The sequence below is a fragment of the Paramormyrops kingsleyae genome, chromosome 4 (genome assembly GCF_048594095.1).
Source record: "Paramormyrops kingsleyae isolate MSU_618 chromosome 4, PKINGS_0.4, whole genome shotgun sequence".
NCBI lineage: Eukaryota > Metazoa > Chordata > Actinopteri > Osteoglossiformes > Mormyridae > Paramormyrops > Paramormyrops kingsleyae.
The window spans coordinates 39,424,661-39,450,347 of NC_132800.1; positions in this window are offsets into that span (position 1 = coordinate 39,424,661).

A 25,687-nucleotide genomic window follows, 5' to 3' on the forward strand; every position below is an offset into this window, starting at 1 on the left:
CGCTGTGAGTGCAAGGAGACAATATGCTGTTCTTTTACTTTTTAATTTATGAGGTCACCTCCCACCCCACCCCCTACCCCCCCCCCCACCCCCGAAATGACACTACATTCACATCTGTACTGTTACCCCACTGTCTCTTTCCTACTGGGACAGAGGACATGTACATTGAGTTTGAATGAGGACAAAAACTGCTCTAAGATATTTTCAACCCCATTTTCTCTGTGGTACTTCAGGATATTTTGTTCACGGAAATGGATTTTATGAAGTTCTTTTTACAATGGGCTCTCAGAATAGCCTTTCTGAAAAAAAAACAACAAGGAAAAAAAACCTGCTAACAGGTAGATGGTGGTATTTATAACAAGCCTTATTGTTTCCAAAAGCCACGTTGAAATGTAATGGTATGCGGTTTGTAGATGTAGTCATCTCCGCTGCTGGAGCTGTGCTCCTGGATTGAAGTGGTTTGACTGAACCTGGCCAAAATGTGGATTGTTTATAACCTTTCTGCATATTATAAACCTGGTTGAAGTTCTGTCAAATTTTCAGCATCTTTATACCTTTCCAACCGTATTGGGGAATGACAGTACGACCTGTCTGTAAGTCGGACATCGAGTAAATATCTAAGAAAATCCAAAATTTAAATCAGTTAGGAATGGATATTTAAAATCCATACTGCTCTTGATATATCCTTGTTTTATTTAACATAGACATCAGATTTCCTGAGGACTTTGATGTCTGAAAGTCCCCTGTTTTATCCTCTTTGAGTTAATGCTCCACGCATGTCCTCCTATTTCATGCGTCTCTCGTCATCCTTTCCCTGCTACCTTCCAGTCTTTCATTTTGTTGTGTCCTTTCTGTCCAGACACCTCTTCTCCACCTAAAAAGCAAACCCCTTTGTTGTCCTTAAAGACCCTAACAGGCATGGCAACAGAGATGAAGGAGTCAGAGTCGACCTGCTCCATTCATACCCATGAGCTACAGCTAAGGCTTTGTACTCTTCTTCATGTCATGATATTTGCTGGGTTCAAGAAGGTTCCTCTGTGGAACTAATAACACCTTAAAGGATGCTGTGAAGTGTCGCCTTTGATCCGTTATTCATGCAAAAAAAAAAAAAAAAAAAAACAGCTGGCTCCGTGTCAATTAAGCAGTTCTGTAGGATCACTCATGTGTTTGGAAAGTACCAAAAAGTTATGCATACTCTAATATTCAGTGTCAGCCAAGCCTCTGATACCTGAAAGCACCTAAAATGTGTGATGTGTCATCTTGGAAGAAGGGCTGTAATGGCTGTTAACAGAATGAAAGAAGAAATTTGAAAAACTGTTTTATACATTGCTTAAGGAATAAGTAATGCCCTCTATCAACTGAGAGCTCACTATGCAAGGTGAAATCCACAATGAAGTTCAGCACCAAAACTTCATAATGAGGTTCAACACCAAAAAAATACAAAATGAGGTCAACACCCAAAATGGAACAGGAGGCTAAACACCAAAAATCCAAAATGAGGTCCGACAGCCAAAATCCAAAATGAGGTCCGAGACCCAAAATCCAGAATGAGGTCCAACACCCAAAATCCAAAATGAGGTCAGACACCAATATCCAAAATGAGGTCCGACACCCAAAATCCAGAATGAGGTCCAACACCCAAAATCCAAAATGAGGTCAGACACCAATATCCAAAATGAGGTCCGACACCCAAAATCCAGAATGAGGTCCGACACCAATATCCAAAATGAGGTCCGACACCCAAAATCCAAAATGAGGTCCGACACCAAAATCCAATATGAGGTCCAAAACCAAAATTCCAAAATGAGGTCTGGCACTCAAAATCTAAAATGTAATCCCATACCCAAAATGTAGTCACACACCCAAAAATGCTCTCCCCCATCAGGTTAAAGACCCAATCTGAAATAATGCACACACAGTATGGTAGTGTCAAGGGCGTAACTTTGGCTGGAACATTGGGGGGGGGGGGTTGAGGTCTCCACCCATTACGGGGGAAGCATGATTATTGGGGGGGTTGTATTAGCTGGTTTTGATATATTGGGGGGGCTACAACCCCCCTATCCCCCCCGTAATTTATGCCCATGGGTAGTGTGGTGTATATATAAACAAGTTTACGCATAATCAGCTTGAAGATAGATGCCAGAGTGATGTGTAAACCAAACTGAGACGCATTTTGGAGGCAATAACAATTAATTATTTTATGAATTGACAGACTAACTAAGACCATTACTACCATTCTAATATAGCATCTGCCTACGACCTAGACCACCCAATTATGGTTTTATACTAAATGTCAGACTTATCAATTAAGCTTAAGAAACGGGGAAAAAATAATAAAATGTCAAAGACCAATTAGGGATTCAGGTCCAGTACTGTATTTTACTTCTAATGATGTACACTAACAGGCAAACTTTACAATAGGAAATAATATGTGTAAATCATATGCAAATGTTTTATTATTTAGAATATATTCATGAAATATTAACAGAATATTCAGTTATGACTGACATACACAAATGATTAATTGAAAGTTGATGGAAATGCCAATTCATTATTTTTCTGCTTTGCAAAGAAAACATTTAAATATTTAAAGGGGATGTAAATTATAACCCAGTACCATTGAGTCGGAACAGAATGCATGAATTACGAATGTCCAGCTCCCTCATTTTCATTTTGCAATTGTAAAGAGCCTTGTTCATATGTGCCAGCGTGTCAGAGTGTGTCGCTCTCATAGAGGCCTGCTTAGCAGAGTGACATTTCAATTAGTGCTCGATGAATCGTAAGCTAACGACGGCCTGTCAGTAGGCAGCCGACCGCCTTCCGAGCTGAAACCCGAAACTGCAGCTACGCGATGTAAGAGGTCTGCAAGCAGCCACAACAAACATCTATGGATCTTTGCCAGGAAAGGTCCTCTAGGTACTGCGGGGCACAGCCTGTGGAGGCACTTTGGTTCCCTGACGCACAGCTTGCAAAGCAACCCGACGCTGCCCTCTGTAACTGCAGATCTGAATCTGTTTTGGATGTTTGAAAGTTCCCTCCCTAATCCATTCCGTTTGAGTCAAGGCCCCACACAATCGCACACCTGAGGTTGTTTTAGAGCAAAACCAGCCACCTGGGATAAGACATGACCAGTTCGGTATTTTAAGTACATCACTGCAGCCCTGATAAATAGATACATTTTAAAAAGGGTTTCGGAAAACAATTTTACGCAGACTCTCTTCGGCAGACACGGGTTTTTAATGCATCGCATGACCTTGGAAAGCAGGGCAGGTAATGGGGAATCTTCTGGAATCCTGCCGCACTCAATGCTATTAAATCAGGGAGTGTACAGATGACAGGTTATGGCCACATTTATGGGTGTCTAAGAAATAAATCCAGCTGTGTTTTCCACTTAAAAGACACAAATTGCCATTTTATTCTTCTAAATCTTATATCTTCTCGACGAGGTTCTGTTCCGTATCCTTTAAAGGTACAGTATCTTCAGCGTCCTGTAAGCATTATTATGGAAGTTCCTGGCGCTGCAGAGCTGTATTGTGATTGGAATGGGGAGGACAGTGTTGCTTTTTGCTTTTTCTGTGGTGGCTCCTGTTTGCTGCAGAGCGGGAGGTGGTTCTACAGTTCTTGGCTCTAACTGATGGCCTGGCTGGTTGGCTGAGTCAGCAGACCAAGACCACACAGACAGAGACGCCGCTCGCGGTTAGGAGGTTCTGCCCAGGTTTTTAATGTAGCACATTTTCTGAGAAAGTCAATTTTCAAAATAAAATCACAGTGTGGTGTTACTAATTAAATATTAAATTAAGTATTAAATCATTAATAAAATCACATTTAAGTACATTTACTGTTGTTTTGCAATAATGTGGATTGTATGAAAACTTGTCTTTGAAGTAATTCAAAGAGTAGAGGGGATAGCAGACTATGGATCTTTGCCAGGATGAGGGCGGCTCTCTGGAATTCTGTTACCTGCTGGGCTTTATTTACCCTCCCTGGGGCAGTAATGATTTAGGTCTGCAGTATCGCTAGGTCTGCCTTGCTAACCTCAGAGGTTGGAAGTACATTGATTTGGAGAATCCCATCAAAAACTGAGAAGCTCAGATTGACTTCCAATAAGAGTGACTTAAGGGGGATTTGCAAAGTGTTTCTCTTTGATCTGCTGTTTGTTTTTGTTTGGCTCTTATGTTACGCATATTTATCATCATCGCCATTATCACCATGATCATCACCATTACCACCATCATCATCAACATCACCACCGTCATCACCATGATCATCAACATCATCACCATCATCGATATCATCATCATCATTGTCATCATCACCATCATCATTGTCGTCATCATCATTACCACCATCATCATCATCACCATCACCACCATCATTATCATCACCAGAAGATGTCACAGAGTGAGGGATTGCAGGAAGGATCATCGTGGGTCACTGGGATGGGACCGTGAAAGGTGACGTTCTTGGGTCATGGTGCCAGGCAGGTTTTCTCTAGGTACAGGTTACATGCACGGGAATTTGAAAGTCGAAGGCGGTGCTTCTAGCACTGCTCTCATACAGGGGACCCTGTTCTGAGTACTGGGTCCAAAGAAATAGGCAGTACTGGCTCGTCATCATTCACAGAGATGTTCTAAAAGAGGCTGCATTTATTTTCATACAATGCTATTGATAGTAGCGGTTTCCAAGTTATGGAAGATAGACTCACTAAGGAACACAAGTGAAGTCAAGGTATGTAGAATGAGAAATTTAACTGGGATATCAGGAGGAACGGGTGAGAACATCAAGGCAACAGACTGCCTTGTTGAACATCCTTGGCTTTATGAACATTGGTCACCACTGAGTTGCATTGTGTTGGCCAATTAAAACATGTATCTAATATAGATACTTTAAATATGGCAGCTCAAATTCATGAATATACATGTGAGGAGATGCACTGTGTATGATGATGAAGCTGGTCCACTACAAAAGGAATACAGTAGTGCTCTTGAATCCGCAGCTGATATATTCAAAGACCTAGCACAGGTAGCAGAGACCGTGGAAAAAAGCGAACCATCCATGGACCCCATATACCATGCGATTTTCCAGGGATTGACATAACTGGTATACAAGTACGCATTCACCTTTAAAAGCGATATGTGCGGCAAGCGATTATTGTAACATCCCAAATACGTACGTATGTTATCTACATTTGTGCCGATATGACAAGACATTACCGTGCATTTTAACCTCTGTACCGCAAATGAAGTACGAATTAGCATATAAAGGTTAAATGCACGATAATTTCTTGTCACATCGGCGCAAATGAACATAAAATATACGTACGCATTCACGTTGTTACAACAATCGATTACCGCACGTATTGCTTTTAAAGATAAATGCATACTTGCGTACCAGTTATGTCAATTCCTGTATATAACATATAATAATTCATAATTTATGCACAGTAAGACTTTACTAACATATAAAACAGTAATAATAAGGTACATTGTACATTATTATACAGTGCTGTACCATACTGTACTCTCTCCAGTTAATAGGATTCTGAAATTTTAGCCTAATTCTCATAAGACGATAGAGCAATGGAAAGAATATCATGTATTGAGTGGTGACAGAGCAATGAAAATCATGCTTTTTATACCCCTCAATAGATGAAAGAACAATAAAAAAAATATTGTTATACATTTTACAAGTTTTTCTTTCCATAGCACTAAGCCACAGATAACCGAAAACATGGTTACTGAAACCACAGATACGGTGAGACTACTGTACACTTTTAACCAAGAAAAGAATCACACAGGGTTTCCACATGGGGTACAGCACATTTTCAATATGCCACTTTGCATACTGAGTATACAGAAAATCAGAGGATCATCTTAAAACCAGGGAGCAGGGCTTGACTTCCTGTAGGTCACGCAGAGGTGAAACACCAAAGTGGAAGTTTACCAGAATTTTTCTTCGAAATCTGATTTTTTTTGTTTTTTATGTAACTTGTACAAGTGCAACAGCTACTTTTTGTTTTGCGGACACATTTGTCAAAATAATTCATTTTAGTTTCATTCGTAAAACTGGTTACATAGTTAATTTTAAAGCTGCGCATTGAAAATGTATTTAAATGCACACCTCAGCACTCTACATTCCCTGGGGAGCGAGAGTGTGTTTCTGGGGAAGAGGCGGCGTGGAGGAAGGAAGGGAAACAACCCTCTGAGTAGCAGTGGAAGACAATCTCCGACTATCCAGTCCTGGAGGAGACAGTTGTGTGTAGTAAATCTGAAAAGCGTCAGGAGCAAGGCAGAGGAGGGCCGTCATCACGCTGCGGAGTGACTGCCAACTCTGCCTGCTTAGTCGCGTCAGCTAGAATCAGCATCAGCGTGACGGCCGGGCTGGAGGTAAAGAGAGAGAACCAAACCAAAAAGCTCCTCCGTGCGCTGAACTAAAGGCATGGTTACGTCTTGGAAAAAGAAAGACCCATCCAGGCTCTGAGAAACAGTAAAGGATAAATATCGGATGAACCACCAAATGTTTATATTTAGTTTTGGTTTCAATTAAGTGACAGATGGCAGAAAGGGCAAAAACACCACTATTCTATCAACATGCTGGGGGGATTTTCAGCTTTATGGATGGTAATAAAAGTATGACATGTGTCACTATATTCAGATCATGTTGTACTGTACTTAGAAACCATACAACAGGGGTGCCATGAACGGGGGAGGGGATGATCCCAAGAGCCCCTGTATTACAATGGTTCTAAAAAATCTGGGATATAACTGGACCTGTCTGGGTTGGGGGCCCAATATGATATTTTTTCATGAGGCCCAAAATGTCCAGCGAATCACCTGGTGGACAATACAGAACGTAATAAAATTGATTCAACTTACAATTAAGTCACGTGAATGACATGGAGCCTGTAGGGGGCGGTGTTCTTCACCACAAGGTGACAGATTGTCACTGGGTTTCCGGAATCACCTTTCAGTACATGTGCCTCACAGTCTGCCATTTTCCCAGCTCTGTCTACGTCTCTCCAGTTAGGCTGCACTAAGCTTCCTTTGACCTCTGGCTCAGTGTTTTGTTCTCCTTCCCCAATATACCCCCCAAGGAGTCGGACTGATTAAGTATAATTACTCTGATGAGAACCCAACCCCCCAACCCCCAGCCTCCACAGGGATGAGAAATGTGGCGCTTAAACTAGGTCATCCAGTGGCTTGTGTCTTTTTCAAAAAAAGCACTGTAGTGCCTGGTGGTCTGCGGGTGCCCATCCGGCAGACCACTGGGAGCATCAGAGTCCAAAACATGGGGTTTTTTTTTACACATGTGGAGAGAAAACCCTAAAGCTAGGTATTACAAAACGATTGCAGAAAATTCCCAGATGGGAATGTCTGGAGGGAGAAGTAAGCTATGGAGGCAGTGTTTGTACCTCAGTGATTCGTGATCAAACATTCTTTCCAGAATGATACGCAGTTCAATGAGTGACCCCATGTGACCCTACGTGGGGATGCCGGCTCGCTCACTTTGCCGCCATCAGCTGAAATTACAGTTTGTAATTTTCCCTAATTTCAGTTACTGTGATTAATCAGGCAGAGGTCCACGTATAGACCATTCCGTGGTAGTTTATTAGCCAACGCCAAAACGGAATGCAAAACTCGAAGTTGTAAATGGGCAATCGGTCAGAAAACCAGAAGAGGGCAAAACAATTCCGGAATCAGAATCCAAATCCTAAGTCACAAAACAGGCAGAAGGTCAGAAAAGGAGACACAGAAAAATAAACAGAGTATGCTCAATACGGAATGAATACGCGATACCTCACAGTGAACTGCTACAAACTACTGGCATTTAATTACATTTAATGAATTACCGGTAAGTAATTACAAGAAATGCACCACATGTGGACTGGATAAACAGGTGCAGATGGTCTGGCAAGTGTAGCCTTTGAAGCCACGGGATGGATTCCGGATCCAGTCTCAGACCGGACTCACCTCCAGATAGCTGCTGTTCACATTTCAGCTGGACCCCACAGTTACAGTGAAGGGTCACGGTGTCATGCCTTCCGGCTTGTGGTTGTAAACAGCTGGTAAATAAACAGCATGGCGGCACAAATATAGGATTCTAATCCTGAAAATGGGCCTTCTGCTGAGCCTTTGAGACAAGGAGAGCAGCACGGATCCAGCTAAATACGACGTACAGGACGTGCCAGCTGTTCTTATAGGGAAAAAACAGGAACTGAGCAACAGTCAAAAATCCCAGAGTACAGCAGGAATTAAGTCAAAACCCATCAGTACAGCCGTCACAACCAGCAGGAATCAGACTGAGGACTTCCTGTGTGGGCGTAAAGGAATGTTCCTTTTTCACCATCTTTAGAAATCACCCTAAAGAAGGTGATCTTCAGTTTGGATGGTTTTAACTACAGTGGTGGACCTGTATTCTACACGGAACAGAAATGCAGCCACGTGCGGTTTTGTGCTGTCGCATCTCCAGTCAGTCCCAGACTCAGGTAAAAAAAAAACTAAAGGATTCCTGTCTTTCATCCACTGAATGAACTGATCAAAGTTATCAAGGTGTCCTTTAAACCATTAAAACCATCATTAAAAACAAAGCTTCTGCCGTACCTGTATGGTAGGGCTCAAAACTCGCTTTTGGACTGTCAGAGGAAATGTTTGTAAAATCAGTTACACATTTGATGTGTTAATTAGTGTCCTGTGTCAGAGGTGATTAGTGGGCTAAATTAAAATAAGGGCATACGATCAAGCCCAAACGGCAATGCCAGGTTTAACATCCTGATGAAATTCCAGCCCACATGTTAGGGCTGACCAGAGATGCCATTCTGGTATACGATCATACAGGCGCCTGGGGACACAGAGGAAACGCAGCTCACAGGTTACGGCTGACTCAAGATGCCAGCTTGCGATGCAATCACACACGCTCCTACGAGTCAAGTGAAAACGTACCCCACAGGTCAGAGCTGACCCAGGATGCCCGCTCAGGATATGATTAAATACCCACCTGGGAAAGCAGAGAAATTGTCCTCCTAAGACACCAGCCTGGGATGCAATCAAACACCCACCTAGGTGTCAGGGACTCTATTTTAAAATAATTTATCACTAGGATGAGAGTATATTGGATTAACAGTTCTGACAAGTACAGAAGGTATTTGTTTCAGGCTTTGTTTCAGATTAGCTGTGTTATGATGACCACTGAAGGAAAACATGCATAGATTGTCCTTTAAAATAAATGGATATCGATTTTTTACTTCAACGGTGAACTTTCCATCTTTAAACCACTTTAATATATTATTTTGGGTTCTTTTCTCATGTGGAACTTTAACCAAGTATAATGCGTCCAACTTTGAAATGCCACTGTTTTGTAATCAAGGCATTTAAAAATCATTTCTTCGTAAAATGTCAGTAAAATGCTACTTCTCTGGTGCACGGCATTTCAGAACCGTGCTTATTAAGTTGTGCTCTGTACACGGCACAGATCGGTGTCTGCTTACTGATTTACTCCCAGAAAAGTGAGGCTTTGTTTTAAAAATGAGGTTAATTAAGCTATTACATGTTACGATGCAGCCCTTAGCGTGTGAAATATCCTGCATGGAGATCTGAAGACCAGCATGCCAACCGGGGTCATCCTGCACCCCCAGATCCTGCACCCCCAGTGATGATTTGGCAAAGATCAGAAGGACCTTTGAGGAAAAGACTGTGTGGCATCAGCGTGATTCCTGACTTTGAGGTTTGCACCTGCGCCCTAGTCAATGAGTGTAGATTTTGACTATTCTCCTTGTGATGCACGGATCTCTGCTCGATACTCCGGTTTCCCCTAAAAACATCAAGCAAACTGGTACCTCTAAATAGTGCTGGGCACGTGAATATTCCATCCCACAGTGCAACAAGGGAGCTCCGGCCCATGAGGAAAGAGCTGTGAAGCAATTGCAAAGTGCAACGTTTACATCGTCGGGGATGACACGAGAGGTCAGCTCAGTTCCGAATGCCTCATGAGTGTCCAGGTACAGTGGCAGGTGGAGATTGGCGGTGAATCGTGGGTAACGGAAGCATGGCATGCAAACAGACAGAATGGCGAATGCCAAACCACTGAAGAGCTTCGGTTCCCATGGGCACCGGAGACAGCGGAGATTAGATGGCGCTCTTTGAGCGATTGCGGCCTGTCTGATTCCAGCCACACTGGCGTCAACAGCGTCCATCAAAGGGAGTTTAGCGTTTCCCATAATACTAATGGCACAGGTGTCACTAGGGATTAGACTGCACATGTCCCACTGTGGCTCAGCTCAGATCTACATCACTCTCTGTAGGTCCATAATGAATTTCAATACACTGAGCACCACCACAATACACCACTGTAAAAGCATAAAGTACATTATGCAAAAACAAGCATTCGATATGACCTGCATACCCATCCATGCAAAGACATATGGAACTGAGAAATATTTTAAAATATGCTAATTTGATTGCGCTAAAAAGGGCAGGACAGCATTAGGAATGACACACTTAGGAAAGTGTGCAATTAAATATGTTATTCTCTGGTTCTTTTAATTCCTTCCTTCCTTTGTCTTGTCTTGTCTTAACTGTCTGTCCGTACTGTATGCATGTGAGCTCTGATAACCATAAACAAACCCTCTTTAGATGTGGCGTGTGGCTCAGTGAGTTAGGACATGTATCCCTTTAAAAGACATTTGCTCAAATACCAGGGCAAGTGATTTCATCATTGGGCCCCTTAACGGGGCCCTTAACCCTCAATTGCTCTTGGGATTGTCTGACCCTATTTTCTCCAAAAAAAACATTGCTTTGGATAAAAGCTCCTACTCAATAAAGTAAACATTCATCTTTTGTACCCACTTGTCCTATGCAGGGTTGTGGGGGTCCAGGGCCTATCCTGGAAGCTATGAGCACCAGGCGAGGAATAACCCTGGGCAGGGTGGCAACCCATCGGAAGGCAATGTGTCAACATAGTTAATAATCCTGATTCTGAATTATGAAAGCTGCAGACTCTGCATGCACACAGTGTTACGTTTAAGCGTGCAGAGATGTGGATCTTCACCGAAACAGAGGGCACCTTGGCAACCAGAGGGATTAAATCAATGGCGTCGTTCCCTGGCCATCGTTCTGGTGGAGGAACTCGATCAGTGTTGCAACGAGGTCTTTGTGTAGCTGCACCCTGATGGATCAGAGCGGTGAGCGACATATGAAAGCCGGTAATCAGCCTCGCCGGGCTTCACTCATCGCTCACGTGGACCGTCGTTGCTGCTCCATCAGAGATCAGCAAGGAACCCCCAGGTGGGTTTATTGTGCTTGCAGATGAATTGTTACTAGACATTATGTAAGTAAGGCTGAGGAAACACCTCAGTGAGGCCTCTGGCAAAAAGATACCCCTCCCCTGCCTGCCCGCCAGTCGCTCGCCTGCGGTGTTAAACATTCAGGGTCATGCTGCAAATCTCCATCACAGGCCTGCTGGACATGTCCATCAGCACTGTCAACTAGCTGCTGGCGCTGCAGATGCCGCATTGAAAGCTGAAGGATTAAATGCGACCACCTCTTATGTGGCCTTACATTCGATAGACATGCCCGAGTGAGTGAGAGAGGCTGAACTCAGCCGGGATTTATTAAAAAACCAGAATGTGCTCCGGGGAAAGGGCCTTCCGGGGCTTTGCGGGGGGAGGAGAGGGGAGGGGGGGGGGGCATGGTGCCACTTCAGGAGTTTCCAACATAACAAATCTCCATGAAAGGAAAAACACAGCCTTTGTGAGTTCATGCCTAACATGGCGATCTGCCTGATACAGTCCAGAGACACCTGAAGTGTCCTTCTAAATCTCCTGTCATCTTCTGTAAAGAGCTTACATTTTAAGTGACTTCTTCCTCCATTCACTTTCCATTTTCCTATTTCTGAATAAAATCTGAAGCTCTTAACCTCTGGCTTTAAGACCATCTCCGAACTCCTCAGTGGCGTAGAACTGACCTGCATGCCCCCAACACTGAAATGCTTCAGCAACCATCTCCGGTATTGCTCACACAAATCGCCCCTTGTGCTCCACAGCACAGCAGCTTCACCTCCAAATCCGACCGAGCGATAAATCTGCCATTCTGATCATGTTAGCATTTCTACGCTGTTTGCACCGATGAAAAGCAGGGGGTAAAAAAGGGAACTGCTGAGCTCCAGCTTACAGTACATTACAGGACATGGCAAATGTACACATATAGACTGTGTATATCACTGCAATGAATAAGAAGGAGTGACTGAATGTGATCCAGCACTCTGATCCTCAGCACTTCATCCAAAACTCATGTACCTCATCCCTCTGCTGGGGAACATGATGCTGAGGACTTGATACTAGGGTTACCATATATGGGTTTGTAAAAAAAATAGGACATGGAGGCAGGATGCCATGAGTTGTCCAAGCAGCACTAATATGCACACAGAAAGAATTCTGACTGTGCAAAGCCAATGTCAATATGAAACAGAGCAGAATACAGACATTTCGGGCATTTTTAGGTCCCAAAAAAGAGGACAAGTCTGGGAAAAAGGAGGCCTTAACATGTTACTTAATTCTGCCCTCCAAGGTAACTTGCCTACCTTCCCTCTATGGCCTCACAAAGGGTACATGGCTACCTTTCCTCTAAGGACTCACAAAGGGAACATGGCTACCTTTCTTCTAAGGCCTCACAAAGGGAACATGGCTACCTTTCTTCTAAGGCCTCACAAAGGGAACATGGCTACCTTTCTTCTAAGGCCTCACAAAGGGAACATGGCTACCTTTCTTCTAAGGCCTCACAAAGGGAACATGGCTACCTTTCTTCTAAGGCCTCACAAAGGGAACATGGCTACGTTTCCACTAAAGCCTCATAAAGGGAATATGGCTACCTTTCCCCTATGGCCTCACAAAGGGAACTTGCCTACCTTCCCTCTATGGCCTCACAAAGGGAAGATGGTTACCTTTCCTCTATAGCCTCACAAAGGCAATATGGCTACCTTTCCTCTAAGGCCTCACAAAGGGAACATAGCTACCTTCCCCCTATGGACTCACAAAGGGAACTTGCCTACCTTCCCTCTATGGTCTCACAAAGGGAAGATGGTTACCTTTCCTCTATAGCAGGGGTGCCCAAACATTTTCCCTTAGTGGGCCAAAATGAAAATCTATCGGAGGACCGCGGGCCAAATGTAATATTTTACACAAAATACAAACACTAATAGCAAAGTAAAGTAGGCTACTTTTATTTATCAAACAGTTATCTAACCTTCCTTTCTGTGTAAATAACATTAAACAAAATATGACAAATAAGTCATATATAGGCATTTAGAGCACGTCTAAACTTTTGTAATCACATGTAGTGCAAAATGTCAAAGAGTGCATGTCCAACAGCAACACAACAACAGTAGCAACAATATAAGCAAAGACTCATGGGACTTTTTGTAAATTGTTAAAATATGACTATTTATGAAGTGTGGAAATGTACATATGTGCACAGATATACTCTACATTACCCTTATAGTTGCTTGTATTTAAATTTTAGTCTTAGATATTTGAAATGTAATCAAAGCACCATGAGTGAGGACTGTATAATATACAGTCGAACCCACTTATCTCGACCTCAGCTAACCCGCCAACCCTATTAAGTCGACGTTTTTGAAGTGGAACCGCCAAATTCCCTTATTGCAATAGCATTTCTCATCGGTTATGTCGATTCTTTTACAGTATGTCGCCGAACCCTAATATCTCGAGCACGAAAGAGGGCCAAAATCGCCACTTAACATCGGTTATCTCAATCCCCGTAACTAATCGCCGGCTTTTTAAAATGTATCACAAGTGCTAAACAGCGCGTATTCAAATCGCATTCGCATGGTAATTCGCTGAACAACGCAGGTGAAACGCGATCTAGGTAAATCCCCATCAAAATCAAAGCCAAGCATATCTGCATGCGGCAATGACAACGAAGATGAAGAAGATGCGGACGAAGATTTGGAACCAATTCCCTCTGTCGGTGAGGTGATAGAAATGCTACAAAAAATTTGACAGTATGGTTCTTTTGTAGGGGATGGACTGTTTTAGACAGCATAAATAATATCGAAGCATTTGTTTTCAAGCAGACTGTTAAAGGCAAAAAGCAACTAAGCATTTTAGACTTTGTAAAGAAACCATATTAACTGCGTGTACGATACATTTCAGAGCTGTTAGAGCGAAATGACTTGTGAATGTAATTTTGACACTGCAGATTTGCTTTTTGTAACAACGAATTACACCCCGCAGGTTTTTTTGTGATTTTGTGAGCGATCTTTGTGTTTGCAGTGTTGGATAACATAATTAAAGGTTTGTATCGAGAATCGACGGTGGTTTTTATTGTATACTGGAAAATCTCCGCTTTTAGTTGGTGCACATATGCCTTTTGTTGTTAGCCGACATGTATGTGCATTTTTATAGCATGCCGATCGCGTCATCAAACAAATCACGGCAACGCCAAAAACCCGTGTATGTACATTCTAATTTATTAACGCACATAAATACATTTCAAGCATATCTTAATACAGTATATTGCCGCCATATTGGTTTTCGGTTATCTCGATCATCGGTTATCTCGACGCTTTTTGGCAACCCCCTAGTCCGGCGACATAACCGGGTTCGACTGTATATTAGTTAGGCCAACGTACACTAAAAAGTAAACGCACTGATAGCTACATTGGGATTCTTGCTTTAAGAATTTTTGAAACAAATTTTAGTACAGTATAATTTAAAATTTTAGATATTCATTGGCGGGCCAATCTAAATAGTACGGCGGGCCAACTTTGGCCCGCGGGCCCCACTTTGGGCACCCCTGCTCTATAGCCTCACAAAGGCAATATGGCTACCTTTCCTCTAAGGCCTCACAAAGGGAACATAGCTACGTTCCCCCTATGGACTCACAAAGGGAACTTGCCTACCTTCCCTCTATGGCCTCACAAAGGAAACACGGCTACCTTTCCTCTATGGCTTCACAAAGGGAACATGGCTACCTTTCCTCTAAGGCCTCACAAAGGGAAAATGGCTACCTTTCCCCTATGGCCTCACAAAGGGAACTTGGCTACCTTTCCTCTATGGCCTCACAAAGGGAATATGGCTATGTTTCCTCTAAGGCCTCATAAAGGGAATATGGCTACATTTCCCCTATGGCCTCACAAAGGGAACTTGCCTACCTTCCCTCTATGGCCTCACAAAGGGAAGATGGCTACCTTTCCTCTATGGCCTCACAAAGGGAACACGGCTACCTTTCCTCTATGGCCTCACAAAGGGAACATGGCTACCTTTCTTCTAAGGCCTCACAAAGGGAAGTTGGCTACCTTTCCTCTAAGGCCTCACAAAGGCAACTTGGCTACCTTTCCTCTAAGGCCTCACAAAGGGAACATGGCTACCTTTCCCCTATGGCCTCACAAAGGGAACACGGCTACCTTTCCTCTATGGCCTCACAAAGGGAGCACGGCTACCTTTCCTCTATGGCCTCACAAAGGGAACTTGTCTACCTTCCCTCTATGGCCTCACAAAGGGAACTTGGCTACCTTTCCCCTATGGCCTAACAAAGGGAACACGGCTACCTTTCCCCTATGGCCTCACAAATGGAGCACGGCTACCTTTCCCCTATGGCCTAACAAAGGGAACACGGCTACCTTTCCCCTATGGCCTCACAAAGGGAACACGGCTACCTTTCCCCTATGGCCTCACAAAGGGAACTTGTCTACCTTCCCTCTATGGCCTCACAAAGGGAACACGGCTACCTTTCCCCTATGGCCTCACAAAGGGAACTTGGCTACCTTTCCCCTATGGCCTCACAAAGGGAACTTGGCTACCTTTCCCCTATGGCCTAACAAAGGGAACACGGCTACCTTTCCCCTATGGCCTCACAAAGGGAACACGGCTACCTTTCCCCTATGGCCTCACAAAGGGAACTTGTCTACCTTCCCTCTATGGCCTCACAAAGGGAACACGGCTACCTTTCCCCTATGGCCTCACAAAGGGAACTTGCCTACCTTTCCTCTATGGCCTCACAAAGGGAACTTGCCTACCTTCCCTCTATGGCCTCACAAAGGGAAGACGGCTACCTTTCCTCTATGGCCTCACAAAGGGAGCACGGCTACCTTTCCCGTATGGCCTCACAAAGGGAACAAGGCTACCTTTCCCCTATGGCCTCACAAAGGGAACACGGCTACCTTTCCCCTATGGCCTCACAAAGGGAGCACGGCTACCTTTCCTCTATGGCCTCACAAAGGGAACATGGCTACCTTTCCCCTATGGCCTCACAAAAGAAACACGGCTACCTTTCCTCTATGGCCTCACAAAGGGAACATGGCTACCTTTCCTCTATGGCCTCACAAAAGGAACACGGCTACATTTCCCCTATGGACTCACAATGGGAACACGGCTACCTTTCCTCTATGGCCTCACAAAAGGAACACGGCTACATTTCCCCTATGGACTCACAAAGGGAACTTGCCTACCTTTCCTGTATGGCCTCACAAAGGGAACACGGCTACCTTTCCTCTATGGCCTCACAAAGGGAGCACGGCTACCTTTCCTCTATGGCCTCACAAAGGGAGCACGGCTACCTTTCCCCTATGGACTCACAAAGGGAACTTGCCTACCTTTCCTGTATGGCCTCACAAAGGGAACACGGCTACCTTTCCTCTATGGCCTCACAAAGGGAGCACGGCTACCTTTCCTCTATGGCCTCACAAAGGGAACTTGCCTCCCTTCCCTCTATGCCCTCACAAAGGGAACTTGGCTACCTTTCCCCTATGGCCTCACAAAGGGAACACGGCTACCTTTCCTCTAAGGCCTCACAAAGGGAACATGGCTACATTTCCTCTAAGGCCTCATAAAGGGAATATGGCTACCTTTCCTTTAAGACCTTTCAAAAGTCTTCACTCCAGGAAAATCTCTATGCACCGAGGTAATGTGCTATGCTCTTTCTAACAGTCAGAAAGCAAGGGCTTGGCAGTTCTCCACATTGGTGCCCATGGGGGAGAAGCACGTTTTCACCTGAATAACTACTCCCGGCTTCTGTCACTGTGTGTGGCTCTGTCATGACCTGCAGTTTAGGGTTGATAAATAAACAATCAGAGCACAGATCACGCTTCCCCAAGCAATCTGTGGCTTCATTCCACCACCCTGGACCACAGATAGCACTCTGAGAACCTATAAGTTTCCACCTAGAAGCTGAATCATCAGGCTCGTAGGTCTGTTTAGCATTCCTCTGAGCAGATAGCAAAGCTCAGCTCTGAGGTCACAGAGTTAGCCAATGAAATAGCTTCTTTGTGTAGAATCACATGTTGACTAAAACACGGCCCTGTGTATAACCTGAGCATTTCAGTGTCCTTTGATTAAATTCCATTATTACAGCACAAAGCTGCAGATACTGCAGAAAGGTCCCTTCATAGCCTTAGTAATGTTCTCATCTGGCTTTTCAGACATTGCTGTGAAAATGCAGTTAAGTCTAGCTGGTTCTCAAAGCACCTACAGGGTTAGGGTTAGGGTTAGGGTTAGGTTAGGGTTACTTAGGTCTTTTCAAAAAGTATTTGTACCTGGCAGCAATCTGTGATCCTCCCTCAGTGTTGTGACAAACATCCATAGATTCACTGAATGTCCAGTACAGGGAAGCCACTAGACAGACCATGTTTGATTGGGATTTTGATTTTTTTATTATTATTATTTTAAACATGCTACACTGATGTTAAAATTGTTCTCCCCGCAATCCTGATCAAGATAAGTGTTTGGAGGAAGGGTGGATGCATGGATGGATGGATGGATGGATGATTCCCCTTGCATGGTAACACACCAGCCTCTTTGACACTGTTCAATATGCTTCATATGCTGGTAATATTAACTTAGAATTTATGATCATGGCAATGCCAGAGCGTTCAGGAACTCTGCTGCCCTATGGAGAGCATGTGCAGATGTTTCTTCACATGTGCTGAAGCTGTGCAGGACTGAACAGTGTTATCTCACTCTCAGCTTTTGAACACGAAGGTGTAACAATGTCACTGTCAGCAATAGAAGGTGGAGGTGATTTATCTCCCTCTCAACATTATATGGTGGAGGTGTTTTATCTCATTCTTAGCATTAAAAAGTTGTAGGTGTGTTATCTCACTAACAGCATTTGAAGTATGTTACATCACTCTCAGCATTAGTACATGGAGGTGTGCTATCTCACTCTCAGTGGAACTTTCTCATTAAGCTTTGATTTGAAAAGCTATTAACTGGCGATTTAACACCTGAGCTTTCTGACTCATGACTGCAGTAGGGGTGTCTAATAATTATATTAGGGCTTAATAATCATACCATAGATTGTCTCCATTTTTGTAAGCAAAACAAAACTAAATCCTCTTTAAATACCAGCTACAGATTTGGTGCAGCATTGAGCACACTTACTTGGTTGGCTGGTCAACATCACACTTACTAGCGACAACATGGTGCATAGAGCGGAACAGTCAGAAAACAGGCGGAGATTCACACAGAAGGTCTGCAGGCACCAAACACAGCAGAGCCGATGGGACAGCAGGACTTGCCTTTTTTGTCCAAAGAGCATTCCTCTCTTAATGATGCCTTTGATTCCTTTCATACCTCTCTCCTAATTGACACCTTTCTACAGCATTATGTTAGAGTGATTTGAAGATTCATTAGTGTATATCATATAATCATATCTTTGAATGTTCTCCTCCATACTGGGACTTTCTAGACTCTGGAGTGTCTATTGTGTGAACCGGAATACTTTCAGAAGCAAAACAATGTAGAAAACAGCAAACTAGTTCTTCAAAATTGAAATCACACAGACAACAAACAAGACTTTCCCCATTTGTAAAATAAAACACCAACCAAACAAAAGAGTATAGACACTGTGCGTCTGGCGAACCACTTTTTATTGGAAGCAATCACTGACCTTTCAGAACTTCCATCACCGAGATGCACGTGTGTAAAAGGCGGTATGTAGAAGGAATCAGAGATAAGTGAAGTTTTGTGAGTCAGAAAAGCATTTTTTTTGTTTACTGAGTCCTCCAAAACTTTTCAGTGTCTCTGGAAGTTCACATTTGGCATGTGTTTTGATGCAGACACATGGAAAGCATATTTTTGCAGTAACCCCAGAGTTAATATTATAAACCATTCCATCGCACAGCATCCTGTGTGACACAATGAGCTTCCCAGCACGAGAGCTCACTCAATAGGGCAACCAAATTCATGAAAATGTCCTCCAGCGCCCTGCTGTTTTCTACACATCACTAACATCTCCCATGCTGTGCAAGCTCACATTCCTTCCCTCGAGCCACTCCGAGATCGATGTCCACACCTCCTCCGAACGCCAGCGTGATCTTGTGGAGATCTTCCAGCTGGTCAATTGGTCTTACCCCATGATGTGTATTACTAAGCCAGTCCTCCCACTTTCTGCTTAAATCTAGTTTTTTGAGCATTAAAGTTCATACCAAATATGTTGCTTTTAGATGAAACCATATAGATCTTCCATTCTTGGTCTTTAATGTATCCATGTCCAGCAGTTTTAAAAAGAGCTTCAGACAGAAATGTGGGTCTTACTGGCAAAAGTCATAAAATACTAATGAAAATGTTTGAGAGAATGAAGTATACAGTAGTCTATGAATGAAAGTGATATCAGTCAGTATCTTGCACATTACTCATTGGCCATCACACAGAAGAGCTCAAACGCTGATTTCACCACAATTTCTTCACAGAGAAAATGCTGATCTACCATCAGTTCCTTCATGGGCGAGCAAATTTATTACAAGAAAAACGATAAAGAACGGAGTCTTCTGGAGCCCTTTTGTTATAATAAGATATAATAAAAATGGGGAGAAAAGGGAATAACCTATTTAATTTGCCATGAGGTGGGCGAAGCAGTGAAAATACCACCTTCATGCAGATCCAACATGCAAGAAAGTTTCTAGGGAGATTTTTAATTACACTCTACGGTTTCGGAAAGGATGTATTTATTTTGGGCGTTTCTTTAAGGCATCTCGATGACCCATAAACCTTTACTAGTACTACTTCAGAGTAAGATATTCATTTTTAAATGAGTATGGAGTAGGTCAGCCACAGAGAGGTGGGGGGAGCTTTTATGTCACTAGACAGAACGATTGTCTGGATTCTGTGTCCTTTTGACATTCAGTCGTTATATTAAGTGGGACATGGCGCTGCTGCTTCCTTAAGAGGGCTGTCCGTGTTTATAAAATACGAAAAATAAGAAAACCCCAGTTTAATTCTGAACACTAAATCACACGGTGGCCAGATGTCTGAAATAGCCATGGGCTCAGGCCCGCATGATTTATCTACCTAATACTCATACATGTAAGAATAACATTACTGAAAATAATATCTAAATAGGTCGACAGTAAGTGTTTTTACGTTTCAGGCAAATGTGTTTAATCTGAAATCAGTCCATTCTTGGTCCAAATAACTGTGCTAACATTTAAACAGGAAAATAAATTAGCTCACTATATTTAAGACTGTAATAGCACTCGTCTGGTGGTTTCATTTAAAAAATCATTCTCAAATGATTAAGGAGCCTGTACGGTATTCTTAAAACTAAACAGCTGGATAGAGATATGACGATGGGAACATTTACTTTATTTAACAATAAAATGGTTCCATGTGCTCTCCGTGGACGTTAGGGCTGCAGGCAATGGCGACGATCGTAGGAGCTGCGTTGTGACGCTCTCCGTCGGTAGGTCAGAAGGACGTTCTAGTTGAGCACTGGAGCACGACGCCTGTCTGGAAGCGGCAGAGTCGCCGGTGGGCTCGTGAGCAGGATAACAGGGTAGCAGTGCTGAGAGGCCCAGCGGGCCGGATGGGTGGATGCCGGCAGCCAGCGTTCTGCTGGGCGGCACACCCCAACACAGCTGCTCCTGTCTGGAAGCGGCAGAGCCGACGGTGGGCTTGTGAACAGGATGACAGGGTTGCAGTGCTGAGAGGCCCAGCAGGGCGGACGGGCGGATGCCGACTGCGGGCTATCTACTTAACGGCACGACCTAACACAGCTGCTTCGATTAGGCAGCCACTGGGTCAAGGACAGCTCCGTCTGCGAAGACCTCGCCTTCCGTGCGGCCTTGTGTGTGTTCACAGATGCTAAAGGAACAGACCCTTATCGCGCATGAGGAAGACTGTATTTCTGTCATTTATGTCATAGACAATGTGGGCCCCCCTTGAGAACGTGAGGGAAGGGTTAGGATTAGGCTTAGGGTCAGGGATAGGCTTGGGGTCAGGGTTAGGATCAGTGGCAGATCCTAGAAAGTCAATGGTATGGTCTGTTGGATGTTGCCTGACAACAGGATTCTTTCTCCATGGTAACGTACAAGGGGGAGCCTCATCAAACCACACTCCTGAAATCATACTTTGGTACTGTGTTTCTTTGTGTTTTCCTGTGTTCTATATAAAATTCAGTTTATTTATATATAAATGCTTTAGCGCTTTCTTATTTTAGTTTGGAGTCATTTATAAAACTATATTTCAACATGTCTGAAGTCATATTTAATTTTTTCATGGCAAACAAGTGCTACAGATGTCTTGCCAAAAAAAACGTTCTCACATGAAATTGAAACACAACCACTAACTGTGCTTGAACTGGGTCTATGGAAAACTGAGAGTAATGTGGTGATGGGATTCCACAGCCCACTACATCATCTACATGAGCAAGAGCAAGAACAGGAAAAAGAGGGAGAATGCGGGAGACCCGGAGAAAGAGGGAGTACGGGAGAAGGAGGGAGAACAGGAGAAAGAGGGAGAACAATAGAATGAGGGAGAGCAGGAGAATGAGGGAGAGCAAGAGAAAGAGTGAGATCAGGAGAAAGAGTGACAGCAGCAGAATGAGGGAGAGCAGGAGAATGAGGGAGAGTAAGGGAAGAAGGGGAAACAAGGGAAAGAGGGAGAACAGGAGAAATAGGGGGAGCAGGAGAAGGGACGGAGGGAGAACAAGGGAATGAGGGATAACAGAAGAATGAGGCAGAGCAAGGGAAAGAAGGAGTGCAGGAGAAAGAATGACAGCAGCAGAAAGAGGGAGAGCAAGAAAATTGTGGAGAGCAGGAGAAAGAGGTAGAGCAAGAGCAGGAGTGAGAATGAGAGAGACCTTGGGAGGCCTTGTTACAGTAATGATCTCAAGGCTAATGCATGAGCAATGTCAGCCAGTCCTGCATGTGTGAATAAGACCACACTTTAGGTAGCTCCATGTTACTTCCTTATTTGCAGTTAAGGTGAGTCACACCCTATGTTTACATGCACACTAAGAAAATTGAATTATTGCATTAGTCTAACTAAAACTGGACTTTTAAAGCACATGTAAACATGTTAGTCCGACTGAAATTGTACTAAATGGAATTTAGTCGGAATAAGACACTCATGTAATGCAATTGGGAGTCGATTTACTCCTGCATGTATACATTCAATCGGACTCAAACTGGGCAAGACGCTCTGCACATTATTAATACTTATATATTAATACTGTGGCGTCGGGCAGACCGAGGCATCGTGGGAGCAGAGGGAGACACAGAGACTCGCTTGCCGGGGAGACACGCTCTTTATTATCAGTCCTGAAAAAGACGACATCAGGCACCCAACGAGCACCGAACCAATTACACACAGGAAACACAAGGTTGTCAGACGCCGAACTGTAAGATGCATACACGGTGGGAGATTTAGATCAGCTAAATACACACGAGGATCGGATAGAATACACATAAGACATGGGTAAACACACGCGCAACAATAAGGAAATGTAACCATTAACATTAACAACAACACAACAAAGGCTACAATACCAACATCGCATGTCATGCACATCTATTTCTTACATCGCTATTCAGCTAGATTAAGATCAGGCTTTTTCTTACCTTCAGTTTGGTACGGATATCATAGCGCAGGAGGTTCAAGTCTTGCTAAACATTTTTACTCTGTTGCATGAGAAAAAACCTAGGAAGTTTTGCAATTTTAATGATTATTCCTTTTCAAGATTGTGTAGTATATCCTCTGAGACCCAAGGGAAAAAGTGTCCTTCAATTTTAGTTTTTTTGTCTTTGGAGGAAATCAGACATCTTACAATTTAGATGTTTTCAAATTTATTTTTATTTTTAATTTCACAGCATGTTCTCTTTAGTGTACAACAGGAATAAATATGTTTCCTTACATCAGTAAAAAGATGCAAAAACAAAATGTCCACTACAATGGACATAAATGAATGGGTGGGGTCTCAGGAGGTTAAATTTTTAAATGAGTTTAAAGTTTACCTCCGCTGCTTTTGCATGAGCGCTGCATGCATTCTCTGAGACAATCATAATCATTTTCATCCTTGCAATAAAATCACTCCTAGACAGGTTCATAAGAAATTTATGTTGAAGTCCTTTTTTGTTTCATAAATACCCAATATTTATCACAACAAAATCACATTGCGATACCCTGCGTAGTATATTATACAAAAAATGTTATTTCTTGTTATGCTATCCTAATCTTGTTGTGTCTGTTCTTCTGACCAGATAAGTCAACCAGAAAAAGCCCAATACTAACAAGCTGAAAGGAGCCATATCGCCACCTATTTTAGCAGAGTTAGACATACTTCCGTTAATAAATGGATTCCCCTCCCACGTATGTATACTGGGACAAGGACAGCAGACCGATTAAATGGCGTGCATGTAAAAGTACTGACAGTACTCTGAGGTGGCCAGAATCCAACATTTACAAACATGGTGGCCTAAACACTTCGTTTATTAATCACTGTGCTGCAACAGACAATGCAAAGGTGTGGTTTCTGTAACGCAGCTCGGCTGGAGAAGGCTATGCTCTCCTGAAGTCACTGTATTGGGCATTGAATACGCAGATCTCATACCCGCCAGGGTCGTAGAAAGAATAATGAAAGCAAAAGAGCAGAGAAGATGATTCAATGTGTCCTTACAGAACAAAAGTACAAAAGAAAATCATTGTCTCTGAACTTTCACACGCTAATGTGGTTGCTTTTCATTCTGAAGCATTCCGGTATGACTTCCATATTAAGAGCATGCTCTCACAGAACTCTTTATAAAACCATTAAGTGCCCTGTAATGTAAAATAAGCATTGGCTCATTTAATGAAAGCTGTTGTGCCATTAAGAATCCCACAAACCTTTTCATTACAGTGTTTATACATCTCAAGGACGTTGCATTCTAATGTAAGGATACTTTAATTCTTTGTATAAAGTTTGATGTGTTACATAAAGTCCCCAAAGGAACCAGGAACTGGCAGGAAAGCAGATCTTCTATTTCTGGCTTTTGGAGGAGAATTTTCAGATTTGCGAAACAAGGCCATGTCTTATCATCTGATTCAGAGCTTATTGAACAGAAAATGACACTCTGATGTTTCCTACCCATCCTGTTTCCACAAGGTCCAGAGGAGCCTCTCAGGAAAGCAGGCCTTATAAAGACAGACCATCAAAATCGGTGTCAAACACAGAAATTCTGAGACCCAATATGCAGGGAGTGGGGGATTTATTAGAGAGATCGGGCAGACAGAACTTGAATCACTGGGCAATACTTGTGGTTGAGGTCACAGGTCCAGGGAGTTTGGTAACCAGAAAGATCAGTCCTATAAATACACAAAGGAAAAGAGGTGAGTAAGCAAGGATAATCCAATGCAAGAGGGAACTAGGAACGCATAGGATGCATCGATACAACAATACCTCGCACTGTGTGTGGGGTGAACCAGGTTTTAAAGGGGTCAGGACAGGAGTAAGTCTTGATTGGAGTTAATTAGGACGGGCAGCCATGAAAATCCTCTGGTATTTGGAACTGTTCATAATTCCCTCCACCATGACTAATGTCACGTTTCTGGAAAGAGGAGAACGGGGATCCAGAAAAGCAGGGTGCAAAACGTTTATTGAACACCAGGACGGGCGATCTCCGTAGGAGAGCGGTCCCAAACGGGTTCGGGTAACTGGCCCCTTAGACTGACTGGCCAAGCCCAAACAGGACACACCATTGAGAGTCTCCACGAGTGGAGCCGAGGCGAAGGTACAATAGCGGCACGCTGAAGTCGTTGTAATGGTTCGCGGTCCAGGGTCGAGGTCCGGAGGAGTCAGTCCGACGTGTAGAGACGGGGACACGGAACACGAGGAGGGAGACGATGGACTTGGAGGAAGAGGTAAGTCAGGGACGGGAACGGGTCTGAGGGGGGAAGGCACGGAGGCAAGGATTATACAGCGGGTCGACAAGCGGGACGGGGAGAAGCGGGTAAACGAGAGACAGAAAAAACGCTTGGTAAGGCACGAGATCATCGGCACAATACTTCGCAGGGTACTCCTGCGATCGTAAGGCTTATAAGCCTGGTCTAATCAGCCGGCGAGGTGGTGTCTCCGTCTGGTCCCGCCCCTGAGGGCGTGACAACTAAAGCCCCAGTTGCTACTGAAGAAAAATAACCCCAAAGCATGATACAGCCACTACCATGCTTCACCGTGAGTATGGCGTTCTTTTGGAGATGCAAAGTGTTGTTTCTGCACCAAACATACCTTTTGTAATTGTGGCCAAAAAGTTCAACCTTTGTTTCATCATACTCATTTTCCCATATGCATTTGGGAGACTTGATGTATTTTTCTGAAAACTTAGAAGGGCTTGATTGTTTTTCTTTGCAAGAAAAGGTTTCCATCTTGCAACCCTACCCCATAGTCCAGACATATGGAGAATACGGGAGATTGTTGTCACATGTAGT